The sequence below is a fragment of the Alligator mississippiensis genome, chromosome 14 (genome assembly GCF_030867095.1).
Source record: "Alligator mississippiensis isolate rAllMis1 chromosome 14, rAllMis1, whole genome shotgun sequence".
NCBI lineage: Eukaryota > Metazoa > Chordata > Crocodylia > Alligatoridae > Alligator > Alligator mississippiensis.
This window is the reverse complement of record NC_081837.1, coordinates 38,364,337-38,385,308: the sequence shown is the minus strand read 5'-3', so window position 1 is coordinate 38,385,308 and position 20,972 is coordinate 38,364,337. Positions and strand designations below refer to the sequence as shown.

General features: G+C 45.9%; 1 long non-coding RNA gene across 3 annotated transcripts in view; it reads right to left on the bottom strand.

The window, feature by feature from the left end:
- The window catches only part of LOC109282052 (uncharacterized), a 194,884-nt gene that overhangs the window by 89,079 nt on the left and 84,833 nt on the right, over window positions 1-20,972 (bottom strand). The window contains exon 4 of one of the 3 annotated variants that reach the window (XR_009456542.1): window positions 12,591-16,400. The exons of the other annotated variants lie outside the window; for them this stretch is intronic. This is a non-coding gene — a long non-coding RNA (uncharacterized LOC109282052). Of the gene's footprint in view, window positions 1-12,590; window positions 16,401-20,972 lie in introns of those variants that run through there. 3 annotated transcript variants of the gene reach the window in all.

Below are 20,972 nucleotides of genomic sequence, written 5' to 3'. Positions count from 1 at the left end.
AATCTAGTGCTGTGCTGCTAAAGGCTTTTATCAGGAATGACTGAACACCTTTCACAAAACTGAGAAGGAGGTGGTGGTAGAATCAAAGCAAGAGAAGAAGAACAGCATGACCCCAGTCTTAGCTTTCTGCCCAAACCATGATACCACAGAGCCTCTTTTGCCTTTCTGGCCAAGGCAGATAACCCAGGCTTACAGCCAAAAGTGACTGAACCTGTTGCAAACTGTGCTTGTTGACCAGATAATGTGTCAGCCCCAGGGTAGGTCAGATCTTCAACTCATTCAGGTGTTGGTTACATCATGAAAGACAGTGAAGGAAGTCCAGAGGTTGAACATTGGCTTGGACAGGTCCACTTCTCCTATTACACAGAGGTGATTAAACATTTTCAAGAAAAAAAAAATAGAAATTTCAAATTTTGTTTAAAAAAATGTGTCAACCTCCTCATAAAAGAAAGCTAAATGAAACTTCATCTATTTGCCACCTTTTTGTTTATTTGGGGTGGGTCATCTGTCAAGATGATAATGTAAGAGGAGTGGTAGCTGTGATGGTCCAGAAATTATGCGATAGGCAAAGATTTCTTAGGGTAATATCTTTTATCGGACCAACCATGCAGGTGGGATAATGTTAGACATGCTTTCAAATGCAAGACGGTAGCTCCTGGAGTCATGTGATTTTTATGAAACTCGCCCCTTTGATTTGGTTTTGAAGAGGCAAGCATGACGGAGGAGCAACACTTAACAACATATCCCCTATGAACTCCCAAAGCCAGACATGGAGAGTCTTGAACATGGGTTTTTTTAAGGCAAATGTAATGATTCTCTGGGCGCCGATTCACAGTTTCTTTTAGTTGGGATTATTGGCGTTGCCACTGGGAAGAGACAATGCGATACGTTTCTCATCTAAACCAAGTCTCTGTCACCCCATGCTGGCAGACTAAAGAGGCTTTGCAACAGGTATGGTGTAAAAAGAGGACTTAATATTTACAAGAATTAAGTCCAGACAATGGGATTACTCTTAATGCACTCCAGAGGTGGGATGGTCTGGCTCAGCTGTAGGCTTGGTAGCACTCATGAGACAGACAGACAGGTTCCCTTGAACATATGCCGCTAACTCCACAACCTGCTGCTGGTCCAGAGGCCTCAGAGCCAATTACCTTGGTGCTCTTTCCGCTGCCCTTCCCATCACATGTCCTCCCTTCTCCTGCACTCCCAGTACATTCACCTTGTTGTTCAACAAAAGGCCGCATCACAGAAGAATGCGGAGGGTTTGAAAGCCCCCTGAGAGCAGGTAGAGCCATCTGTTCAAGGGCTCCTACCTCCTCCAAGCAGGGGAGGGAGTGGGGGGAGATCGGTTTACATAAGTACTTTGCCATATGAAGAAATAATTTAGTGGTATTAATAGAGGTTAAAGTTTCCCAGGAATCCAAAACAGGCCTCGCAGACACAGGTGGGTTCTTTCACTCACAGGGACGGGGAGCGTAACCCGACTCTGGCAGGCGAGGGAGAGATAGAGGGTGATGGGAGGCAGAGACCTAGCCAGGATTTGCATTGTACGGAGGGTGTGGTAGGTCTCCGCTCTCATGCCAGCTGATTTACTGCACCAAAGCATAGACCTCGAGACAAAGGCTTTGCTGAAGATCTGGTAAGCGGCATGCTATCGAACCCCCAGTGCTATGCAGCGCGAGAGAGAAAGCAGTGTGGGCAGGGGGAGCTCGGCACGGGGAGAATGGGTTGCTGGTTATCAAGGAGATAGGTGCCGGGCTCCAAATCAAGATAGCTTGCAAAGGTAGGAGTGCATTTGTGCTGCAGGCACCCTAGGGACACACACACTGAGCACATGCAATGTACCCATCTGTTCACGGAGCTCACGCACAACGTGCCACGCGGAAGACCTGAATGCACGCGCAGAGCAAGGCCCCATGGAGATTAAGCATACACAGAATACCCGTTCATAGACTGCACCTCCATTCCTATAGCACGTGTGAAAGGCACAGTGCTGAAAACGCTGGTGCACACATGCCCCTGCACAGAGTGGGCATACACGGGGCTAACGCAGCAACAATGAAGACCAGAACATACCGATGGGGGCAGAACCAACCTCGGCACACTGGAGAAACTAAACTGGAGTCTTTTACCTCTTCCCCAGAAAGTGCAAGCTGATCCTCTTGTCCCTTCATACTCCCAAAAAGCATATTCACACCAGGCAGCCCCGCAGTGAAGGCAGAGGCACATCGCACCCTCTCTGTGCATGCTCGCTCCCAAAGGCATCCCCCTTGGTATGGTGCTGGCTGCATGCTAAGAAGCTCTCAAATAAACTTTCCCAGGAGAATTTACTGGTGCACGCATCGTGCTTGACAAAGGTGGCTGCACTCATTTCAGGAGGCCATGTGCATGATGTGGGCACCAAAGGCCTCACGGCAACACTCCCTGCTGCAGTACGGAGACCGCATAGCCTTGCCCTAGAGAGCGCAAAATGACTACCGCTAACCTGAAAACATTACATAGAGCAGAGAAAGGGTTAGAAACGAGCAGCTGGGGATCCTTGCACCCCCTTCGATTAGAAAGCCATCAATTCTAGACATCTGAGACTTTCAGGACACAGTGAATCCAGAGCTTTCAGAGACCACTTGGCTCCACAATCCTGAACCTCTGTAACACACCTGGGGCCAGATTATGAGCTGGGGCTAACCGAGATAGCCCCACAGACTTCATTTCCACTACCTGAGGATGTGACCTACTGAATTCAATGCAGCTGCAGTGTTTCGAGCAAGCTGGGAAGCTTGCCCTGGGTTCTAGCATTTAGAACCTCTTACAATTTATGGTCGGTGTCCCACTCAGGAAGCAGGGAGCAGAGACACGAGAATAATTGCTAAATTATATTTTTCCATAGAAAAGCAGTTAAACCTCCAAAAACACTTTTTCCAGACATCTAAATCCTTTAAAAATATTCTCTAGACTCCATAAAACTTACATTTTCCCTGGGTTCCCCCTTGAGTTATTAAAAAGCTGAAGTCCCTCCCCTATGAGTTTAAAGTGTGGTCATGATCAAAAAACCCAACTATGTAAAAATGGCACCTTCTTGTGTATGCAAAGGAATACCTGCTAACTTCGATGACAGAAAAGAAAAGAAAAATAAAAAAAGCTTTAGCGGCAGGGCCGGTACAGCTGGGGTAATAAGGCAGGATGCTGAAAAGAGGCGAGTCTTTTTTGGGGAGTGCCCAGCCTGAGATGTCTTAATAGGGGCTGGCTTTGCACAGAAGAGGCTCTCTTGGCAAAGCAAGCCCCTATAAGGTAATTGGAGTTGAGTACTTAAAATCTCTGACTTTTTTTTTTTTTTTAGCTATAGAAAACAAAGCAACCCCCTCTTCCCCCCCGCCCCCCCCCCAAAAAAATCAGTTTTCTTTTTTTCAGCAAATGCCACCAGAAAAATGCAGTGACAAAATGTAGGTGAAATGGCGGGTTTTTCTTTTCTTCACGTTTGTTAAGATTTAAGACATATTTTCTGACCGATGCTGGGTGCTTAAGCTCGACTTGCAGCATTAGATACAGGAGGTTCTTTGCAAGCTGGACAACTCTGACCGTTCATCCCCCTCAACCTTTTTGAGAAAATAAAACAGCCCTGTGCATTCTTTGGTATCTCCCTGACAAGGGGTTTCAGTCCCCTCCCACACCTCGACACAGAAAATATTGTTATTTGTATTGGCTTTCTGGTAGCCCTCGGAGGCCAATCTAATATCAGGGCCCCATTGCGTCAGGTGCTGGCGTTTCACTGCTGCAAAGAGTTTGGAGACCAAACAGACATCATCGAATGGGTACGTCTGAGGAGTGAAGCAGTATAAAATGAAGTGAACGATGTCGTAGTGATGGCTTCAGAGTTTTGATTATTAGCTATGGTACTTGTGTGTGTTGGGGGGGGGGGGTCATGTATTTGGTTGGTTTTGGAAGGGGAGGTTGTTTTGTTTTGTTTCCTTGCTTTAAAAAAACACCCAAATGGGATTTCTTTTTTTAAATACAAACTGGTTTCTTCACCTGAAAGCCTTCCTGCCAAATTCCCAAAAGTAAGCCCAAGATTAAAAACTGTGCCAAGCCAGTTACCAGACACTAAATTAGGTGCCTCCACAATATAGCAAGAATGCCCCTGTTCATCCACCGATTTAATCCCGCTTCTCAACAACCAAAGAAAGTACAGCTAAGTATGTGACTGGGCCACAGACTGACATACAGGAACTCAGCTAGTGTGGTGCAGAGTGAGGTATAATCATCTGAGATTAGACAGACAGACAGACATGACTGCACAGCCCCTACAAGGGACTGGGCATGAAACATCTGGCCATGACAACCAGAGATTATAAACCCTTCCCCTCCCTCCCCTCTCCTCAGTGCCCTTCATGGGACTGAAAGACTATGTCCTTCATGGGGTGACCAGCTAGCTGACCATCTTCTACTGTACAGAGCATCCCCTAGACAGCCCAGCATGACACAAACTGGGCTATATTTTGTTGCAACTGAAGTGTCCAAACTCAAAGGAGACACAAGCCCAGCCAGGAGCTGAAAGATGTGAAGGGCACTGTTAGAGCCCGCCCCTGGAACCTGGTTCCTGCTCTTCAGGGTTACTATCTTGACCATGTCCAGCAGGAACTTGGCCAGGAAGATCATGCTCCCTTTGACTACTCAGTACAGGACAGAGAAAATGTTGATAGACCGGAAGAATTAATTCAGGGAAAAAAAAAATCCATGGAGCTAATAACAAAGTTAGGGACTGTCTGGTGTCTGTCCATCCATCCATCCATCCATCCATCCATCCATCCATCCATCCATCCATCCATCCATCCATCCATCCATCCGCAGACCTGTAGTCCATCCATCCATCTGCAGGTCTGTGGTCCATCTGTCCGTCCGTCCGTCCGTCCATCCATCCATCCGCAGGTCTGTGGTCCATCCATCCATCTGCAGGTCTGTCCGTCCATCCATCCATCTGCAGGTCTGTGGTTGGTCCATCCATCCATCCATCCATCCATCCATCCATCCATCTGCAGGTCTGTGGTCCATCCATCCATCCATCCATCCATCCATCCATCCATCCATCCGCAGGTCTATGGTCCATCCATCCATCTATCCGTAGGTCTATGGTCCGTCCATCCGTCCATCCATCCATCCATCTGCAGGTCTGTGGTCCATCCATCCATCCATCCACAGGTCGGTGTACCTCGTGCATCCCAACATGACTTGAACACCATCTCCTACAGAAGAATCCACCATAAAACTTCTACCGCCGGAACTTAGCTACTAATTTCACCCCCAGCCCACAACACAGAATAGCTCTCATCTCGCTCTCCCACAGCCGCGCTGGCTCTGTGCAGCTCATAGGTACATCATCTCATTCGTACATCAGTACTGCCAGCCAAAAGCACGTGACAAGCAAGAGATACGCAGAGCAAGAAGATGGCATTTTTATGTAGCTTTTTTGAGGGTTAAAACCAGGCTGGAACACTACAGGAACCAAAGGGACATGCAGTCCCCTCTCTGCTGCACTTTACCAGCACTTTGTCTGGGGTATGAACGACGCCAACAGCAGCTCCTGCAAAGTGCTTCACTCTTCCCTTCCTTGTGTTTTTGAAAACTTTCCCCTTCTGTCTCCCTTGTTGCCTGACTCCCTCCAACCTCCCCCCTTACAGCCTCCCAGAAGCACTGGCGTGTTTTTTAACCCAGGCATGAAACAATCCCACAGCCACAGATTGCGATGTTTCAGATAACATACGGAGAATGTAAATCCTGTCAGCAAGTGCAACGGCCATAAAAGGCTAAAATGGATTCCTGCGGATTAGAAATAAAACACAGAAAGGGCCCTGTTCTCTCACTTTCCCCACCCCCCGCCCCCCCACCCACTCGCCTCACCCCCCTTGCAAAAATCTGCTGGAAATGCAAGGGTTGTTTTTTTTTTTTCACCAACTTAAAAGAAAAATAAAATACATTCCAGGAAAAGGACTGCTGCTAAGAAAACTAAAACCAGAAAATGCTTAAAGATGTTTTAATGACTTAAACACAGGGCTGGGATTGTGTCTAAAAGTTTCCACATTTTTTAAAGAAAAAAAAAAAAAAAGCAAATTCAATATTAAATATCCCCCTTCTGCCCACTACCACCGCTGCTCTATTTTTTTTTCTCTTGCCGTCTGATTTAAGCTGTGTATTATTAACACGCCCGGTGCGAACAGACACCAGGCTGCATTAGCAGTTTAAGCTCCCCGTTCCAAACAAAAAAGGTACAACCCAAAGTGCTCCTGCAGCTAATGAGAGCCACGTGAGTATGGGTCCAAGGAGCTGTTAACAAGGAGCTGACAAGTTTTTACACTAAGAATCAGACCTTCATTTAGAAAGGGATTTGCTGAATTCTTCCTCCGAATTACAGGACGGACCCAGCTCCAGCCATCTCCCTGGTCCAGGTTGGTTTTGTTCTGATGGGCCGGCAAAGCTGGCCACCTCCAGCCAGAGGTGTGGTTCAAGTCCTCCTTGGCAGCCCTGGGGTGAGCCAAGTGGGGTCCGTCCTCAGCTCCATGCTGAAGCCAAGCCATGTAATTTGTCACGACTGGCAGTTTGTATTGCGGAGAGGCCCGACTGCTGATCTGGCATGAAGGCTGAATTGAATCCTTTCATGGAGCAGACAGTGTGGTTCCTGCAGGTCAGAGCTGAGGTTAGGGCAGGGCAGGGGACTGCAGCTGTCTGCACTGTATTTGGCCTTTGGTGTGCTCAAAGCGTGGTATGGGGAAAGCCCAGCGTTAAATGCTGCGTGCAGGGCAGAGTAACCTCCTTCTGTTAAAACCAGCAGGGAGAAGTTAACACACAGATACTCTCTTCTAAAGGAACAAAGTTTAAAGCATTTGGTTTAAACCAAGAAAATCTAGAGTATTCAGAGCTAAGAGTGAAAAACCCCAACTTTAAGTTGCTGCTTTGAGGTTGTATTAATGATAGCTAACTAAATAGATAGACAGACTTAGCTCCAAAATCCCCCCTTACAACTCACTGCTTTGGCAAGGCCTATCAGGCTTAACACAATGGTTACTTTACAGGCAGCCATATATGGAGAAATACACGGAGACACACAAATGCACACACCCATGCACACTCACCTCGCAGCACATATAAAAATACATTTGTAGATCCTACTGAAACCCACACACACACACGCACACTCACACACTCGTGAGCCTCCATCCTGCACACAAGTGGACACGCATACATGCATATCTGCATACACCCGCTCACATGTAGAGGTGAACACACAAACGTACTGTTATTTCTAAAATGCCCTCAACCCATCTCTTGTCCCTCAGCGCTAACCAAGTTGCAGGCCTTTTTTCCTAACAGTACCAAATAGTTTGGGGGTTGTTTTTTGCCTTTCGCTCACTTGAGACAAAATTATGAAAATTAAAAGATAAGAAAATAAAAGGTGAAAAGAGGGAGACTAAAAATGTGATGCTGAAGGTATGGGCAGGGCAACCCAGAAGAGCTAACCCTCCTCCCACGCTCGGATCTTTAATGTAGATACTCCTCTTTCTCCTCCTCAGCCCCGACCTGCCCTACGATACCTCCTCCTCTGTCTGTCTCAGCATGGGCTCCATGGCCATCGTGTATGGGCTCCTCCCCATCTTTGACATGCTTCTTTTCTCCCTTGCTCCAGTGGTGAAGGATGGTGCTATTACCCCCACTGTAAAATGACAGACTGAGGTATAGAGAAACTTGCCCATGGTCACGTTGGGAGCAAGGCATTGTACCCCAGGCCTCCCGAGCCCACGGGAAGGGAGGTTGTATTGTCCACCACCTCCCCAGTGAAGACCACAGCCTGGCAAATAGGGCTGGATGAAATCTCTCCAAATTTCAACGTGTCCTGTTGGGGTGGCGTGGGTGCTAAGGTGCATGGTTGACTGCTCAGAGGTTGCATGGTCAAGGCCGTAGCAGAAACGCTCATGCTGCAGCCCTGTCAGAGTCCAACAAATCTGCAAATTCTGCTAAATACCTTGTCACAAGGCCACGAGAAAGGAAAGCATATTCTGCTAATAGTTTCATTGAAATTGTGAAGAGGAAGGAAAAAAAAATCTTAATTAGTTTTCTCAAGATTCACCGCTATTTCCCAACACTTTTCTCACAGGAACTGGCTCTAGATTTCCCCCTGCTGTAACACTGCCCTGCGAGATCTCCGTGGAACGGACTCAGGGCCCTAAAACAGCTCCTCCTGCTTTTTTCTACAGTGACCTACACGCTATACAGAGTTGATCTCAAATCTTGGCCGGACCCTCAGCTGGGCTATATGGGCTTGGTTGTTCTGCCTCCCTGGAATGACTTGGATTGACATCAGCTGAAGGCCCGTCCCTTTCATTTTCCATGTCACCTGGCTGTAAAATGAATTTTGACAAACATTTGTCACTGCGAACACAAGAAAAACATTTCAGCTGCTTTTTTTTGGCTCAAGTCAGACCTGCGGCATCAAAGCTCTCCTTGCAACATCTGGGAGATGGAAGGTGCCCGTGGGAATAAGCATAGGTGGATTAAGAGTCCACACAAGCCTCAAAGAGGACAGACTTGCTACATCCTCTCCAACCCTTTCCCCCTCACCCAAGGAATCCCCTAGATTTCTGAACCCCTCTTCCAAGTCATCCCTCCGCTTCGTGTCGGCAACGTGCCTCCGTCTTCCTCTGGAATCTCATTTCTCTGCTCGATATCGTTTTTATGGTGAATGCGTGAGTGTGCTTCAAACCTGGACTTCTCTCCAAAAGAGTAGGAGGACTAAGTCAGACTTCCCCAGACCTCAAAGACACACAGGCCAATCTCTTTCCAGCCATAGTTTCCATTGTATTCTTCCCAGATGAACTTTTAAAATGTGTGTGTGTGTGTTTTTTTCTTCTCCGAAAGAAAAAAAAGGCGGGGGGGAGGGGAGAAGGGGAGGCTTTTAGTAGGTTAATAAACCGACCCGTTGCCAAGTCGGGTATGTGCATGGAAGGGGGGAGCCGGGGGTCTTTAATCCCAGCTTTTGATAAATAGAAGACATTCTAGTCATAATAAAACGTGTTTTACACTCGAGGGGGGTGGGGAGACTTGGCCGGGCACCGCTGGCTTCTGAGCCCAAACAATGAGGTTAAGAAACATAACTGTAACGCATTAGTAAATTGACAATGAAATTGCAGTTACTTCACTGGCTCTTTATTAAATAAACACAGCCTGAAATGGACCTGTCTGCCCCGGAGGTATTTGTATAGGGTTCATATTACTAACTCAACACCGCTGCTAACACACTCCCAGGCGCTGCACACCCTGGAGTGCAAACACATTCCAGAGCAGACCCTGCAAGGTGGGGCCGAGCTCGCTTTTCCCCTTGTCACTTTTTCCCTTTCGCCTAAACCCCAGATTTTATAGCCGTTGGCTGCTACTGAGACATCTTATCCCCAAGTCACAGATCCATTTGGGACTGAGGGAAAGAAGGGGGTGTGGGAACACATGTGTTGGCAGCTCCATGTCAGACCAGCCCTCACCTACTCACCGTACCCCAAGTCCTGCCCCGCTGTCGCCCGTAGGGAAATGCCTGTGTCTCTCAGTTCCCCTCTGCACATCCGCAGGCAATTTGAGTCAGCTCTGACTATGTCTTAGCTCCAGCAATGAGCTCGGTCCTGACCAACAGCCGTCCTTCCCAAACCCGACGCACAACCTTAACCAACTCTGTGCGCCCCCAATGCTTACACACAGCCCTAACCAATAACCATCTCTCCCCCAGCTCCTACACACAGCTCTTAACTAACAACCCTTCACCTCCATACAGCCCTAACTAAAAACTGCCCACACCCCCTACACCTACACATACCCCTTAACCAACAGTTGGACCCTGCACTGACAGACACACTTATGTACACAGTCCTAAATCAACAGCCATCCACAGGCTGCTCTACCCAACACCAGCTTCCTTTGATCTACACACTACCCAAGAACCATCCACCCTCCATGCCTCCCCACACAGCCCCTAACCATCCACCTGTCAGCAACGCAGAGTGTTACCCATCTACCACCATGCCTACACACAACTGTGCATATCCTAACACACTTGGCCCTACCCAACACCCATCCACACCACACACGTGGCCCTACCCAAGAACCATCCTTCTTCACAGTAACAAATGCAACCTTAGGCAGGAACCATAAACCAACCTATTTAAGGAGACAGCTCCAATAAACAACTGATGACTCCATGTCTACAGGCAAAGACTTAATTATCTCCTGCCCCTGCACCTCCGTACACAACAATGGCTAACCATCATCCATTCCATACAACCTCAGCCAAATCAAGCCTACTCCTACCTATGCAAATATGAGAAAGCCATCTATCCCCATGTTTTTACATACATATATATGGAGTTAAGCCCCCCATTAGACCTTACAGGGCTGCGAATGCCTGCCAACATCCTTTAGACACAGACCAAACTAGGTCATAGCACGTGAATGACAAGAGATGCCCAGCAGCCCTTGAGGGCTGTTGCAGTCTGTGCTTCTGTTGGCTTGCTTGGCCACGATACACTTTTCTCTTGGTTCAAAGACATCCCTCCTGCAGGATCACATGCCTTCGGTGAAGAGATGACCAATGATAGATTCTCCATTTCTTGGAGTCTTTAAGGCCAGGCTGCATGCCTCTCTCCAAGAGGTTTTGCTCTAGCTCAGCCATGAGTTGCTGGGCCAGACACAGGCCAATTATCTGACCTTTTTTGTCACAAACTAGGTCAGACAAGATAGCTGCAGTGAATCCTCTCATGAAGCCACAGTTGTGTGGTGCCTGTGGGCTTTCTGAGTGGATTGTAACGATATCAGAAAGTAATAAAGGAAGGTTCCCCATTGAGTTATTTGAATAAAGATACACAGATATGCTAAGGGTGCCACCTTTGCCACAGCTTTAAAATGCACTCCAGAGCAGTTCAGTACAACCCACCCCGAGACAACAGGCAACATAAATCTTCACTCCATCCTACTCCAACTACTCCCTTCCCAAATTCACCCCATTTCCAATGCCTAGGATGAAAGCTGAGCTTGGCACACTGCTCTGAGAGTCATCAGATACGGGCTCTCTTGGACCTACGCGAGGAGTGGATTTCAACTCTACCGAGTTCTCCCTGAGAGCACCCGGCCAGCAACCCCTTCTCATTTACGCCACGGGGGCTGTGCCTCGAGCACCTCCGACCATCTCAGCTGTAGCAAGAAAGAGGCAAGGTCTCTCAGGCAGGCAAGTTTCCAGCTATTTGCACTGCTTCACCTACGCTGCTCCTTTTAAAGAAATATTTTTGAAGTAAAGCTCATGATAAGGCTGAAATAGTTCTAATCCGGAAAATCAGAATTTCCCTACTGGTGTTGAAATCCTCCTTTTCATTCCAAGGGAGAATGAGTTTTATAAAGGAACTGCAGAGGGGATTGGACCAGGGGCCTACTCAGCTGGTATCTTGTTTGCAGAGGAAGGTGCAAAAACCCCGGAAGAAAGCAGTTATGCGATGACCTGCCCTAGGCATTAAAAACAGCCCCCCATTAGAAATGAGAAGTTTTCCATGTCCCCTCTACTACTGTTGTTCCCTAATTTCTTTATCTTCTTTTTTAACTCTTACCGGTCTAGAGCAACTTGGGTAGAATTTCCAAAAGCGCCCAAGTGACTTAAGAGGATAAATCCGATAGAAAGTCAATGGAGCTTTTGCTCCCAGTTCACTGAAAAAAATCCCACCCATGAATGATGCCAGGATATAATGCTTTCTTGAAATCTTGCTAAGTTCTTCGCCCCGATGATCCCACATGGTGCTTTCCCGGCAGCCGGATTTACGTTTGACCCTGGCTGTCACCGTGCCATTCAAAACCTCTATGACAAACAGCCCTGTGGCCTGCCAGTACTCTTTTCCCAGTCTAGTGACTGGTTCTCTTTGGACTAACAGACTGACCTTGGACAATGACCGCCGTCTTGGCCAACACCAAGGATTGACCCAAGGAACCTCCCGTGAAGACAGCGCTATCTGCACCTTAAGTCAATGTATTTTCTGCTCTTTCAAAAATGTGATGTAAATGGTCATAGCGGGGACCCAAATATCAGTGTTTACTTACTATCTGCAACCATGCCAGGCATATGGTGCTGATCTGACTGGCTGCTGGCAATGTCTAAAGCACACAACACAGTGAGCCCCACTAGAGGTCTCCCAGTCTATTTAAAGGGATTCAAGAGTATTACAACACACGGTCGCTGAAGACCCAGGCTGCAGCAGACTCACATCCTCTGTGGCTAACGGGCTGTACACACAGTGTACAGTGGGTTACATTAGCTACCTCTTGTGGGTTTTCCCCCCCCCAAGATGGTTTTACAGGCCTGCTGTTCACCACAATGGTTTGTCCTGTTCTTTCAAAAAGCCTGGTCTTCCCCCACCCATTTCCTAGGCATTCACTTGACATCTGTTAGGGAGGGATATAAGCAATCCAGTAATGAAACCTCACCCCGTCTCTCTTTCCATCCTGCCCGACAGACAGCGAGTCAGATCTGGGCCTCACCAATGATTTCAAAAAAACACAATCCACAATCCAGCAGGTCAGGCCATTTTAGCATATGTACTTTTTATTTGTAGTGGACTGTTAATAATTAAGTGATGCCTTTCAAACAGACATTTACAATAATTTAACCTTGCCCTTGCTGTGTAATTTATTCTTTGCAGAAGCCAATAAAAATAAAGGCCCCGAGATTTCATCTCTCTACCCCTCCCCTTCTCTGTACACACACACACACACACATATATATCCAGAATAGTGTAATAGATTTCACATATTGTACCATAGGTATCATTAAGGTAACAGAGCCAAGTGTCTCAGTTCATATGACTCTCTTTATAGGCGCCTTATAATCCACATAAAATTGAATTCATGTTTCCTCTTCATCCCCCCGTTCTAAAATAGAAAGAGGAAGGGTTGGCTTTTCTACTTTTTTTGTAATTTCCTTCTAGGTTTTGGACCTTGCTGAACCAAATTTCAAATCTGCCATAGATGGTGAGGAGTTGTCATTAAAGGATGTCAGAACTGCCAAGCTGGAAGAGACCAGCATCCATCTACTCTGGGGTCCTGTATCCACAGTAGTGTCAAATGCTTTGGAGAAAGAGGCAGAGAAGACCCCATTATGGACAAGTGTCAAACCACCAGCCCCCCAAAGAAGAATCTAAGTATATAAGTGATCCTTTATCCCCAGTTGCAAAGTCAAGGAGTAGACAACCAAGGAGGGAAAGAGGAATATGTGCAAGGGCAGGGACTGAAAACAAATGCTTTTTCTCCCCCCCTCTCCAGAAATAAAAAAGAAAGCAAGCCTAATGCCATTGGCTGCGCTTCCCCAAAAAGTCCTAAAGAGACTACACAGAGAAACAAAAGAAAAATATTTTCCCCCAAAGAAACATTAGCAAAAACACATTTATTAAAGCACAAAACATTGTGTAACACTTCAGAGGCCTGATGCTCTGGAAACTGCGGGGCTGTCCAGTGCCTCTGAGCCAGCGGTGCTGGAGAAGAGCACGTACATGCCCGCGAAGTCTAGTTTCTCCATCAAGAATGGCGTTAAGGGCTAGTTTGCCAGTCCACCCCCGCCATTTATAAACGGGAAGGCCAGCGCTGCCTGGCTTGGCCCGACTCAGCCGGAGCCATAGTTTTTTCCATTTTCTTTTGGAATAACAGGTTCCTCAGGGACAATGAAACAAAATGTTCACCATATATATATTTTTTTGATGATGATGATGATTATTATTTCACCGGCACGGGAGAAGGGAGGGAAAGCGGCACGGCAGACACAGCTACTGGTCCCACATGCCCGCTCTGCTCGCAGAGCTGCGGCCGTTCAGCCCGCATGAGGTGATGGAAAACTTTCACCAGCATCAGGTGTCGCCGCAGAGCGCGAGCTGCTCCGGTTACACTCTCGGCAAGTGTTATAAACACACAGGCGCAATCTAAATATTTATTGCACATGAAATCTCCCGTCTGCCGTTCGGCAGCAGGAGGAGAACGTGAGCGAGGGAGGGGTGGGCGAGCCAGGAGGTGATTACTGTGCAGGGCCAGAGAAATCAAATATGAAATCAAGATGTATTTTGGACCCTGGCATGATCACCCTGATAGCATCTGGACCAGAGTCAAGCATGACCCAGCTGCCAGCTCCCTTGACAGCTAGGTCAGGGGGTTGGTGCTGCCAAAACCCAGACAGATCCCCAGCGGCAAATCCAACTGGCTTCTATAGTGCTCAGCTCCTGCATGCAACTTGGAGATACGGCTGAAGACCTGGGATCCCCCCCTTTCCTCTCCTGCACCCCTGATGGGGCTGATCATTTCAACTCATTAAGCTCTCCTAGGAATAAAAAAGGGTGAGGAAAACTGGTTTTGCCTCTTAGGAAAAACGGTGATTTAAAAAAAAAAATTTGATTTTCACTATTTCAGAGAAAATCAGTTTTCTTACAAGCAACTTCTGATCCATTGAAAAGCCATTTTCTTTGGGGAAAAAAAAAACCCTTTCCACGGAAAGTTTAAGACCATCTATAATGAACAGGGAGATTCTTTAGGTAGCCTGGTTGGGGCGTTTGGACACTGCTACGCTATAAATTGGCTATTGTAATGATCTGTGACCTTCATTACAGGTGGGACCGTATCATTATCCTGGCGTGGTATTGTTGTTTCCTTTCAAATTACGCAGTTGTCTCTGATTGGGGTAGAACTAGAAGAAAGGTCAGTCCTATTTTGTGCAATAGTGTCTATAACTGCAGAGTCCCTTGGGCTGTATAAGTGAGTGAGTATTGTAACTGGTGACTGTGGATCCAAGGTGGCAAAACCAATTGTGCCCAAGAAGAAATCAACTGGTCTTGCTAAAGAGAGTGGAACCTGCGTGTGCTTGGCTGATTTTGGAAATCCTTTGCAAGAAATGCCTCAGCCGAGTAAACTGTGGGGCTGCTTCTTACAGATGGACTTGACAAGCCCACTGGTGCCAGAAACAGCACCTGGGAATTGGTATTTGCTGGTTGCTTGTGGCACCTTCTTCAAGAAGGTGGTGTCAGAGCCACCGAAGGATATGGGTGCATGGATAATGTGCACCGCAGCAGTTCAGCCCAACATGCTGCACCTGCAGGATCAGGGAAGGAACCTGAATCGTGATTTTAACACAAGTTTGTCAACAACTCCAAAAATAAGGTGAAGGTTGGTGCTGTTCCCTCTGTAAGTAATAGGAGAGCAGACAGAATAAGCATTGGTGCCATGCTTGAAGACCAGCAAGATTGGGAGATGAAGATACGTCTTTGTGTCCTTCCATATAACACCAGGATCACTTTGTGATGTGATGATCATGCAGCAAGAACTGGCAAGGCCTCCTGCATCTAGGCATGTGGATGACTGAGTCTTATCTTCATGACTGAAGTCAGTCTTCCCTCAAGTGGAAGAACAGATGAACTGGAAATGAACATGCCAGGCACCAGATGCCAAGAATAAAGGAAAGGTATGTGCCCCATCAGGAAGCAGAGAAGGTATGGCTGCCCAGCTGGAGAAAAAAACCCCACATTGACTATGTTTTGGGGAAATCCTCTTTTTGAACAGGACCCTAAACAGCTCTTAAGAAGGTCAACTTTGCTTTTTTGCTAGTGCAAAAAAAAATTAAAAAATCAAGAGCTTGCCCCTTTGTAGAGCACTGAGAACTGGTATACCAATCCATGGAAGGAAACGGAATGGAAAACACTAAGGAGACTCGACAAGGGGGTAACTTAGACCTGTTTTGATAGTTAATAATGCAAGATGGGCTGTGAAGACAAGGTCTGCATGTCCTCCAGATGGCATTGCACCTTGATCTTCAATAGACAGTCTGCTCCCAATCGGTGGGTCTGGTCTAGGGGACAGGATAGGAGCCCTGCACTCCCTGATAATTCAGATTCAGCTACAATCAACCTCCCCATGACTGAATACAGGACTTGCACAGAACATGACAACCTGCCTGGACCACAGACTCCTTGGATGCTAGGAGGATGCCCGCTGCCACAGAGGATCAAGACTATGTTGTGCTGAACCTGCACGGATGTCATGCTCTATGCAGTGGGAGTTGTCAGTTCAACCGGGTCTTGTTTTGTCTGGTGCATGGATGCCCTGTGAAATGCCCCCTTTATAAGAGGAAGGGTCATGGGACCAAATTTTTTTACTGGTGTAACTTCCACTGATTTCAGTGTCACTCCACAAGCTGATTAATTGGCCCTCAGCCTTTTTGCTGATACAGGATCAGAGAAAGTCATGGCTATTATGCTTTTGCTGCAGTCCCTCCTTCAAGCCACCACTGTAGTTTACTGCGGGCCGGGCTGGAATAGCGATCTCCTTCCTCCGCACCTCATGGCAACAGCTTAGCTGACAGTATCCTGCAAACCAGAAACCCATTAGGGACTTAAAAACAAATCTTACTGATTGGGCCAGTGACTTAAAAAATCAGCTCAAAATACCAGACACATCTGCCAAAAACCTGGTTCTAGTGCTTGGAACAATTATAGCGATGAATTCGCTGCCACAACAGAGGAGCCGTTTATGATGGTGCCACCAGCTGGAAAAGCCCTAACGTTTGAAGCTGAATCCCCAGCTGGTATAAACTGGCATCGCTCCAATAAGTGGCTGGCGATCCACCATTACATCAGCTGAGGATCTGGCCTTCCAACATTACCAGCTGGTCTACTGCACAAATATGTTTATAGATGGCAAATCAGGATAGTAGTTGAACCTGGGTCAGTCTCTACTCATCCTTCTGGAGAAAAATACAAGGCCTGGAAGCAAAAGCAGGAACAAGACATTAGCCACGAACTTACTGCTGGCCAATACCATAGCCCCATAGCTAATGATGGCGAACCCACCAGTGGATCCATCCGGCCAGAACCTTACGGCTCTATGAAGTCTCGAGGAAGTCAATGGGGCTTCGATTAAAAAAAAGCTTCCCTACTCATGAAGATCATATAAGCGTGTAGAGCAAAAAGGATGTGCAAGGGGTTAGGACAAGGGTGGGCAATTATTTTGCATGGAGGGCCACTTACTGAGTTTTGGTGAGCCATTGAGGGCCACATGACAGGCAGCCAGGGGCAGATAAATATTAATTTTCTAAAATTTTTAAGGGCCTCACATAGAATGGCTTGGCAGGCTGTATCTGACCTGCAGGCTGCATTCTGCCCACCCCTGGGTTAGGACATGGAGTCCTGGGTCTGCCGCAGACTGCCTGGCTAACCTTGGGCCAGCTATTTTGTCTCCCTGTGCCTCAGTTCCCCACCGGCAACACAAGAGATACAAGTCCCTCCCTAGATCACAGGACTATTGTCATGATAAATACATTTAAACCTGTGAGACACTTTGATGCCAGAGTAATTGGATCCAGATAAGAGCCTTAAATATAGAGGACACATGCTCAACTTTAAGCAGGTACTTGGATCGGCATAGAGCACCCGTTTAATGAACTTAAATGTTTCCCTGTCCTGGGATTCTTCGTGTAGGCATGGTTCCTCTGTCTGGACCTGCTTGAAGATTCAGGGTCTTGCTTAACATCAGGGGGCTCTTTTTATCTGTCAGTTCCCTGGGTTTCATTATGATGGAAACATGTCTTTCCTGGAAGGTTAGGAAATGTGTATTAAATAATGGCCTTTGATTCTTAGCCTCTGAAATAAAACATGTATTTAGCCAGCAGAAAATACATATGTATGATCAATCGAATATGAAAGCAGGCATCTTTAAATGCAGGCAGTTTCTCAAATCAAATGCCAGACAACCAGCTTAATCTTGCAAACACACATATGAATAACTTTGGCTGAAAGACCACTGCCTTAAGTTTACTCACCTGGGTAAAGTGCCTGCTGTGTGTGAGAGTGTCTCAGGATTGGGCCTTATGTAGTCTTCAGCGTGTTGGTTTTTTTTTTTTTATTGAAATCTGTTTAATATTGTGGCTCTTTAAAAAATGTTTAAGCCAGTTTTGATCTCTTAGCCTCCTGCGACTTTAATGGGAATTTTTCCAGCGCGAGGAACGATTCCTTTGTTAGATCGCAACGTGCTAAATTTAATCTCTGAATGAATTTTTATGGCCAAGTTATAACCCATCCCTGAAAAGAAAGGGGGTTTATAATGGAAAGGCTGACACAATCTGAATTATAGAGCTATAAACGGCAGCGCTCTAATCAGTCGATTAAAATGACCAACCACTTACAACAAAAGGGCGCTTGATCCAAAGCCTGTTGTACTTGATAGACGGATTCACCATTGACTTCCATGGGGTTTGGATGAGCCCCAGAATGCCTTCATTTTTCAGCTCCATTATATTCATCAGCGCCCTGATTTGGCAAGGCATTTCGGCAACACTTAACATGAAGCATGTGTGTTGTCTGGGAGCATGCACACGCTTAAAACTGAGTACGGACTTAAGTGTGTTGCTGCATCAGGGCCTGCCAGGGATTAAAGAGGCCTTTCGTTTCCAATTGAATTCTGCTTTTATGCTCCTTTTTTGTGTGCGTTTTCCTGATTGTTTTAATGCAGTTGTCACCTTCACAAAGCTCACGGCTAGACTGCGGTGCACTGATTTTGTGCATTTTGGTTTAGGTTTTCTTTTCTTTTTTTTCTTTAACTTCTGGTTGTTCAGGGTTTGTTTGAAAAAAAAATTGTGGTTGTGAAACACACACAAAAAAAAAAAAAAGAGGAAAAGGAGGGAGCAAAAGGAAAAGCAAAACAGCTGAGAGAAACTGCAAGATAGAAAATGTTCATATATATTTTTAAATGATTTCTGGCAACGAAATTATCAGAGCCCAGAGGTGTGTTTGTGTATTTGGGGGTGGTGTAGTTTTTTTTTTAAACAAGCAAACTAGTTTAAGACAAGCAAGCTGAAAAAAAGAAATCTCTGAACTCAGCTCTGAAAACTTTCCTTTCCTTTAATTATACAGGTGACATTTCAAGCATTTTGTCTGCTTTTTTGTGTATGTGCATATTAAAAACACTCTTTTAAAAATACTTAAAAAATAGCTGCTATAGAACATTTATTTAGTGAAAAGTAAATCTTATAAAAATTCAATTGCAAAGTAGTTAAGGTATTTGAATTTTTTTTTAAAGAAGAATCCCAAGAAAGAAAGTATTTGATGGCTAATAATCTCATTTCAATATAATAGGACCTTTCTTTTGCAAAGAGCAAGACAGGTTAAAAGATATAATTATGACTTTGCAAACTCTCCCAAGTGCTAGGATAGCATCTGACAGTTCTGATCCCGGGCTCAGCTCTCAAAGGGGAAAAGTCTTTGTCTAGTTAGAGAGTTAAAGAGACAGGATCCCTATTCCACCCTCTGCCTACATTGCAATTTAACTGTCAAAAAAATCCAAGCTGCAAAATTGTCTTATTCCAACACAGCACAAGAAAAGAGAGAGAGGTTTGAAACTGACCTGTCAAAAGCACCCTGTTTAAAAATGTATAATATATTTTAAATATTTTTTTCCAGAGGTACTTAAAGGTTAAAGATGTGCCAAAGAAGTAGGATAGATTCCACCCCCCACCCTCCCTTTAGCTAAAGCTTTTTAAAACAATTAAAACAAAAAAAAATTTCATTTTGAAATTAGGGGGATCATCACTGTGAAATCCCCTAAAGATCAAAAGGAAACACATTAGAATCACATTAATTCCGATCAAAAAAAAAAAAAAAAAAAGGAGGAATAAATCCCCTTTTTCAATGGAAAGAAAAACTTTGAGGACATTTAAATAATGTTTTCATTGTCAGAATTTACAACAAGGTGGAGCAGGGTGTCTGGGAGAGACGAAAATCCAGGCAAACACTCAGCCACGAGGAAAAGGCAAAGAATGGAATAAAAGCTGCTCCTGACAATTCCTCCTCTATCCTGTTAAGTGACTTCAAGCTTGGCTTTTGAGGGGGGAGGAAATGTTTCAAAATAGGAAAAGGGGGGGGGGGGGATTTAACCCAGCCAAACAAGAGCAGCAATTTCTTCCTCTTGGCGGGGGTTTCCAAAAAATTAACAAAATTAAGAACCTCCAAAGTTTTCGGGATGGAGGGGTAGGACCGGAGACTTTTAAACAATGCTGGGTTTGAGAAAGCTCAAGGCTTCACTTTCTGGAACCAGCCCCACCCCATAGAGCCCTTCCCTCTGTGTCGTGGTCCGGGGGTCACCCCTCATCTGACCCTCCAGGCCTGAACAAGATGAACAGGATCAGGCCTCCCTGAGTATTGCAGAACGGATCCTGCAGCAAAGCCGAGGGATGCTCGACACGCACAGGAAAGCCAGACACCATACTGTGTCTCTGTGCAGGGAGCAGGGGTCATCTGCATCGGGGGTAAATTAGGTGTCTGTCCACTGAGGGCCACGAGGGTTTCCACCCTCTGAAAAGCCGGAGCAGGCCCAGCATTCCTTAAATATCTGCCAGGGTGCTGCTGACACTCGACAAATAAACACAGCAAACATCCTCAGTTGAGGATGAGTCAGTTTTCAGCAGCTTCGTAGCCTAAATACATTTATTTATTTGTCTGCCGGGGGCTTCCTTTAGCCAACAAACAGCTGGGGTTTCTTCTAACTTGATCAGGAATTTGTAAAATTGTTACTGCATATTTGTAGCTTGAATAATGCCTTTGCCTTATGTTTGGCAGTGGCAGGTGGCAAAGTTCTTTCTATAAGAAACACACGCGATCACATATATATATATATATATATATATATATATATATATATATACATACACACACACACACACACACACACACACACATATATATATATATATATATATATATATATATATTAAAGTAGACTGATAGATAGCTTTTATGGCAACATGCACACATATGGGAAGCCAATATTCAGCTGGGGAAGGGAGGAGCAAAGAAGGGGCATATGTAATTTTGAGGAAGAAGTGCTTGAAAACAACTTTTCTTGTAAAGTGACAGATGTCTTTGCGGCCTAGGGTTACCTGAGTCTTT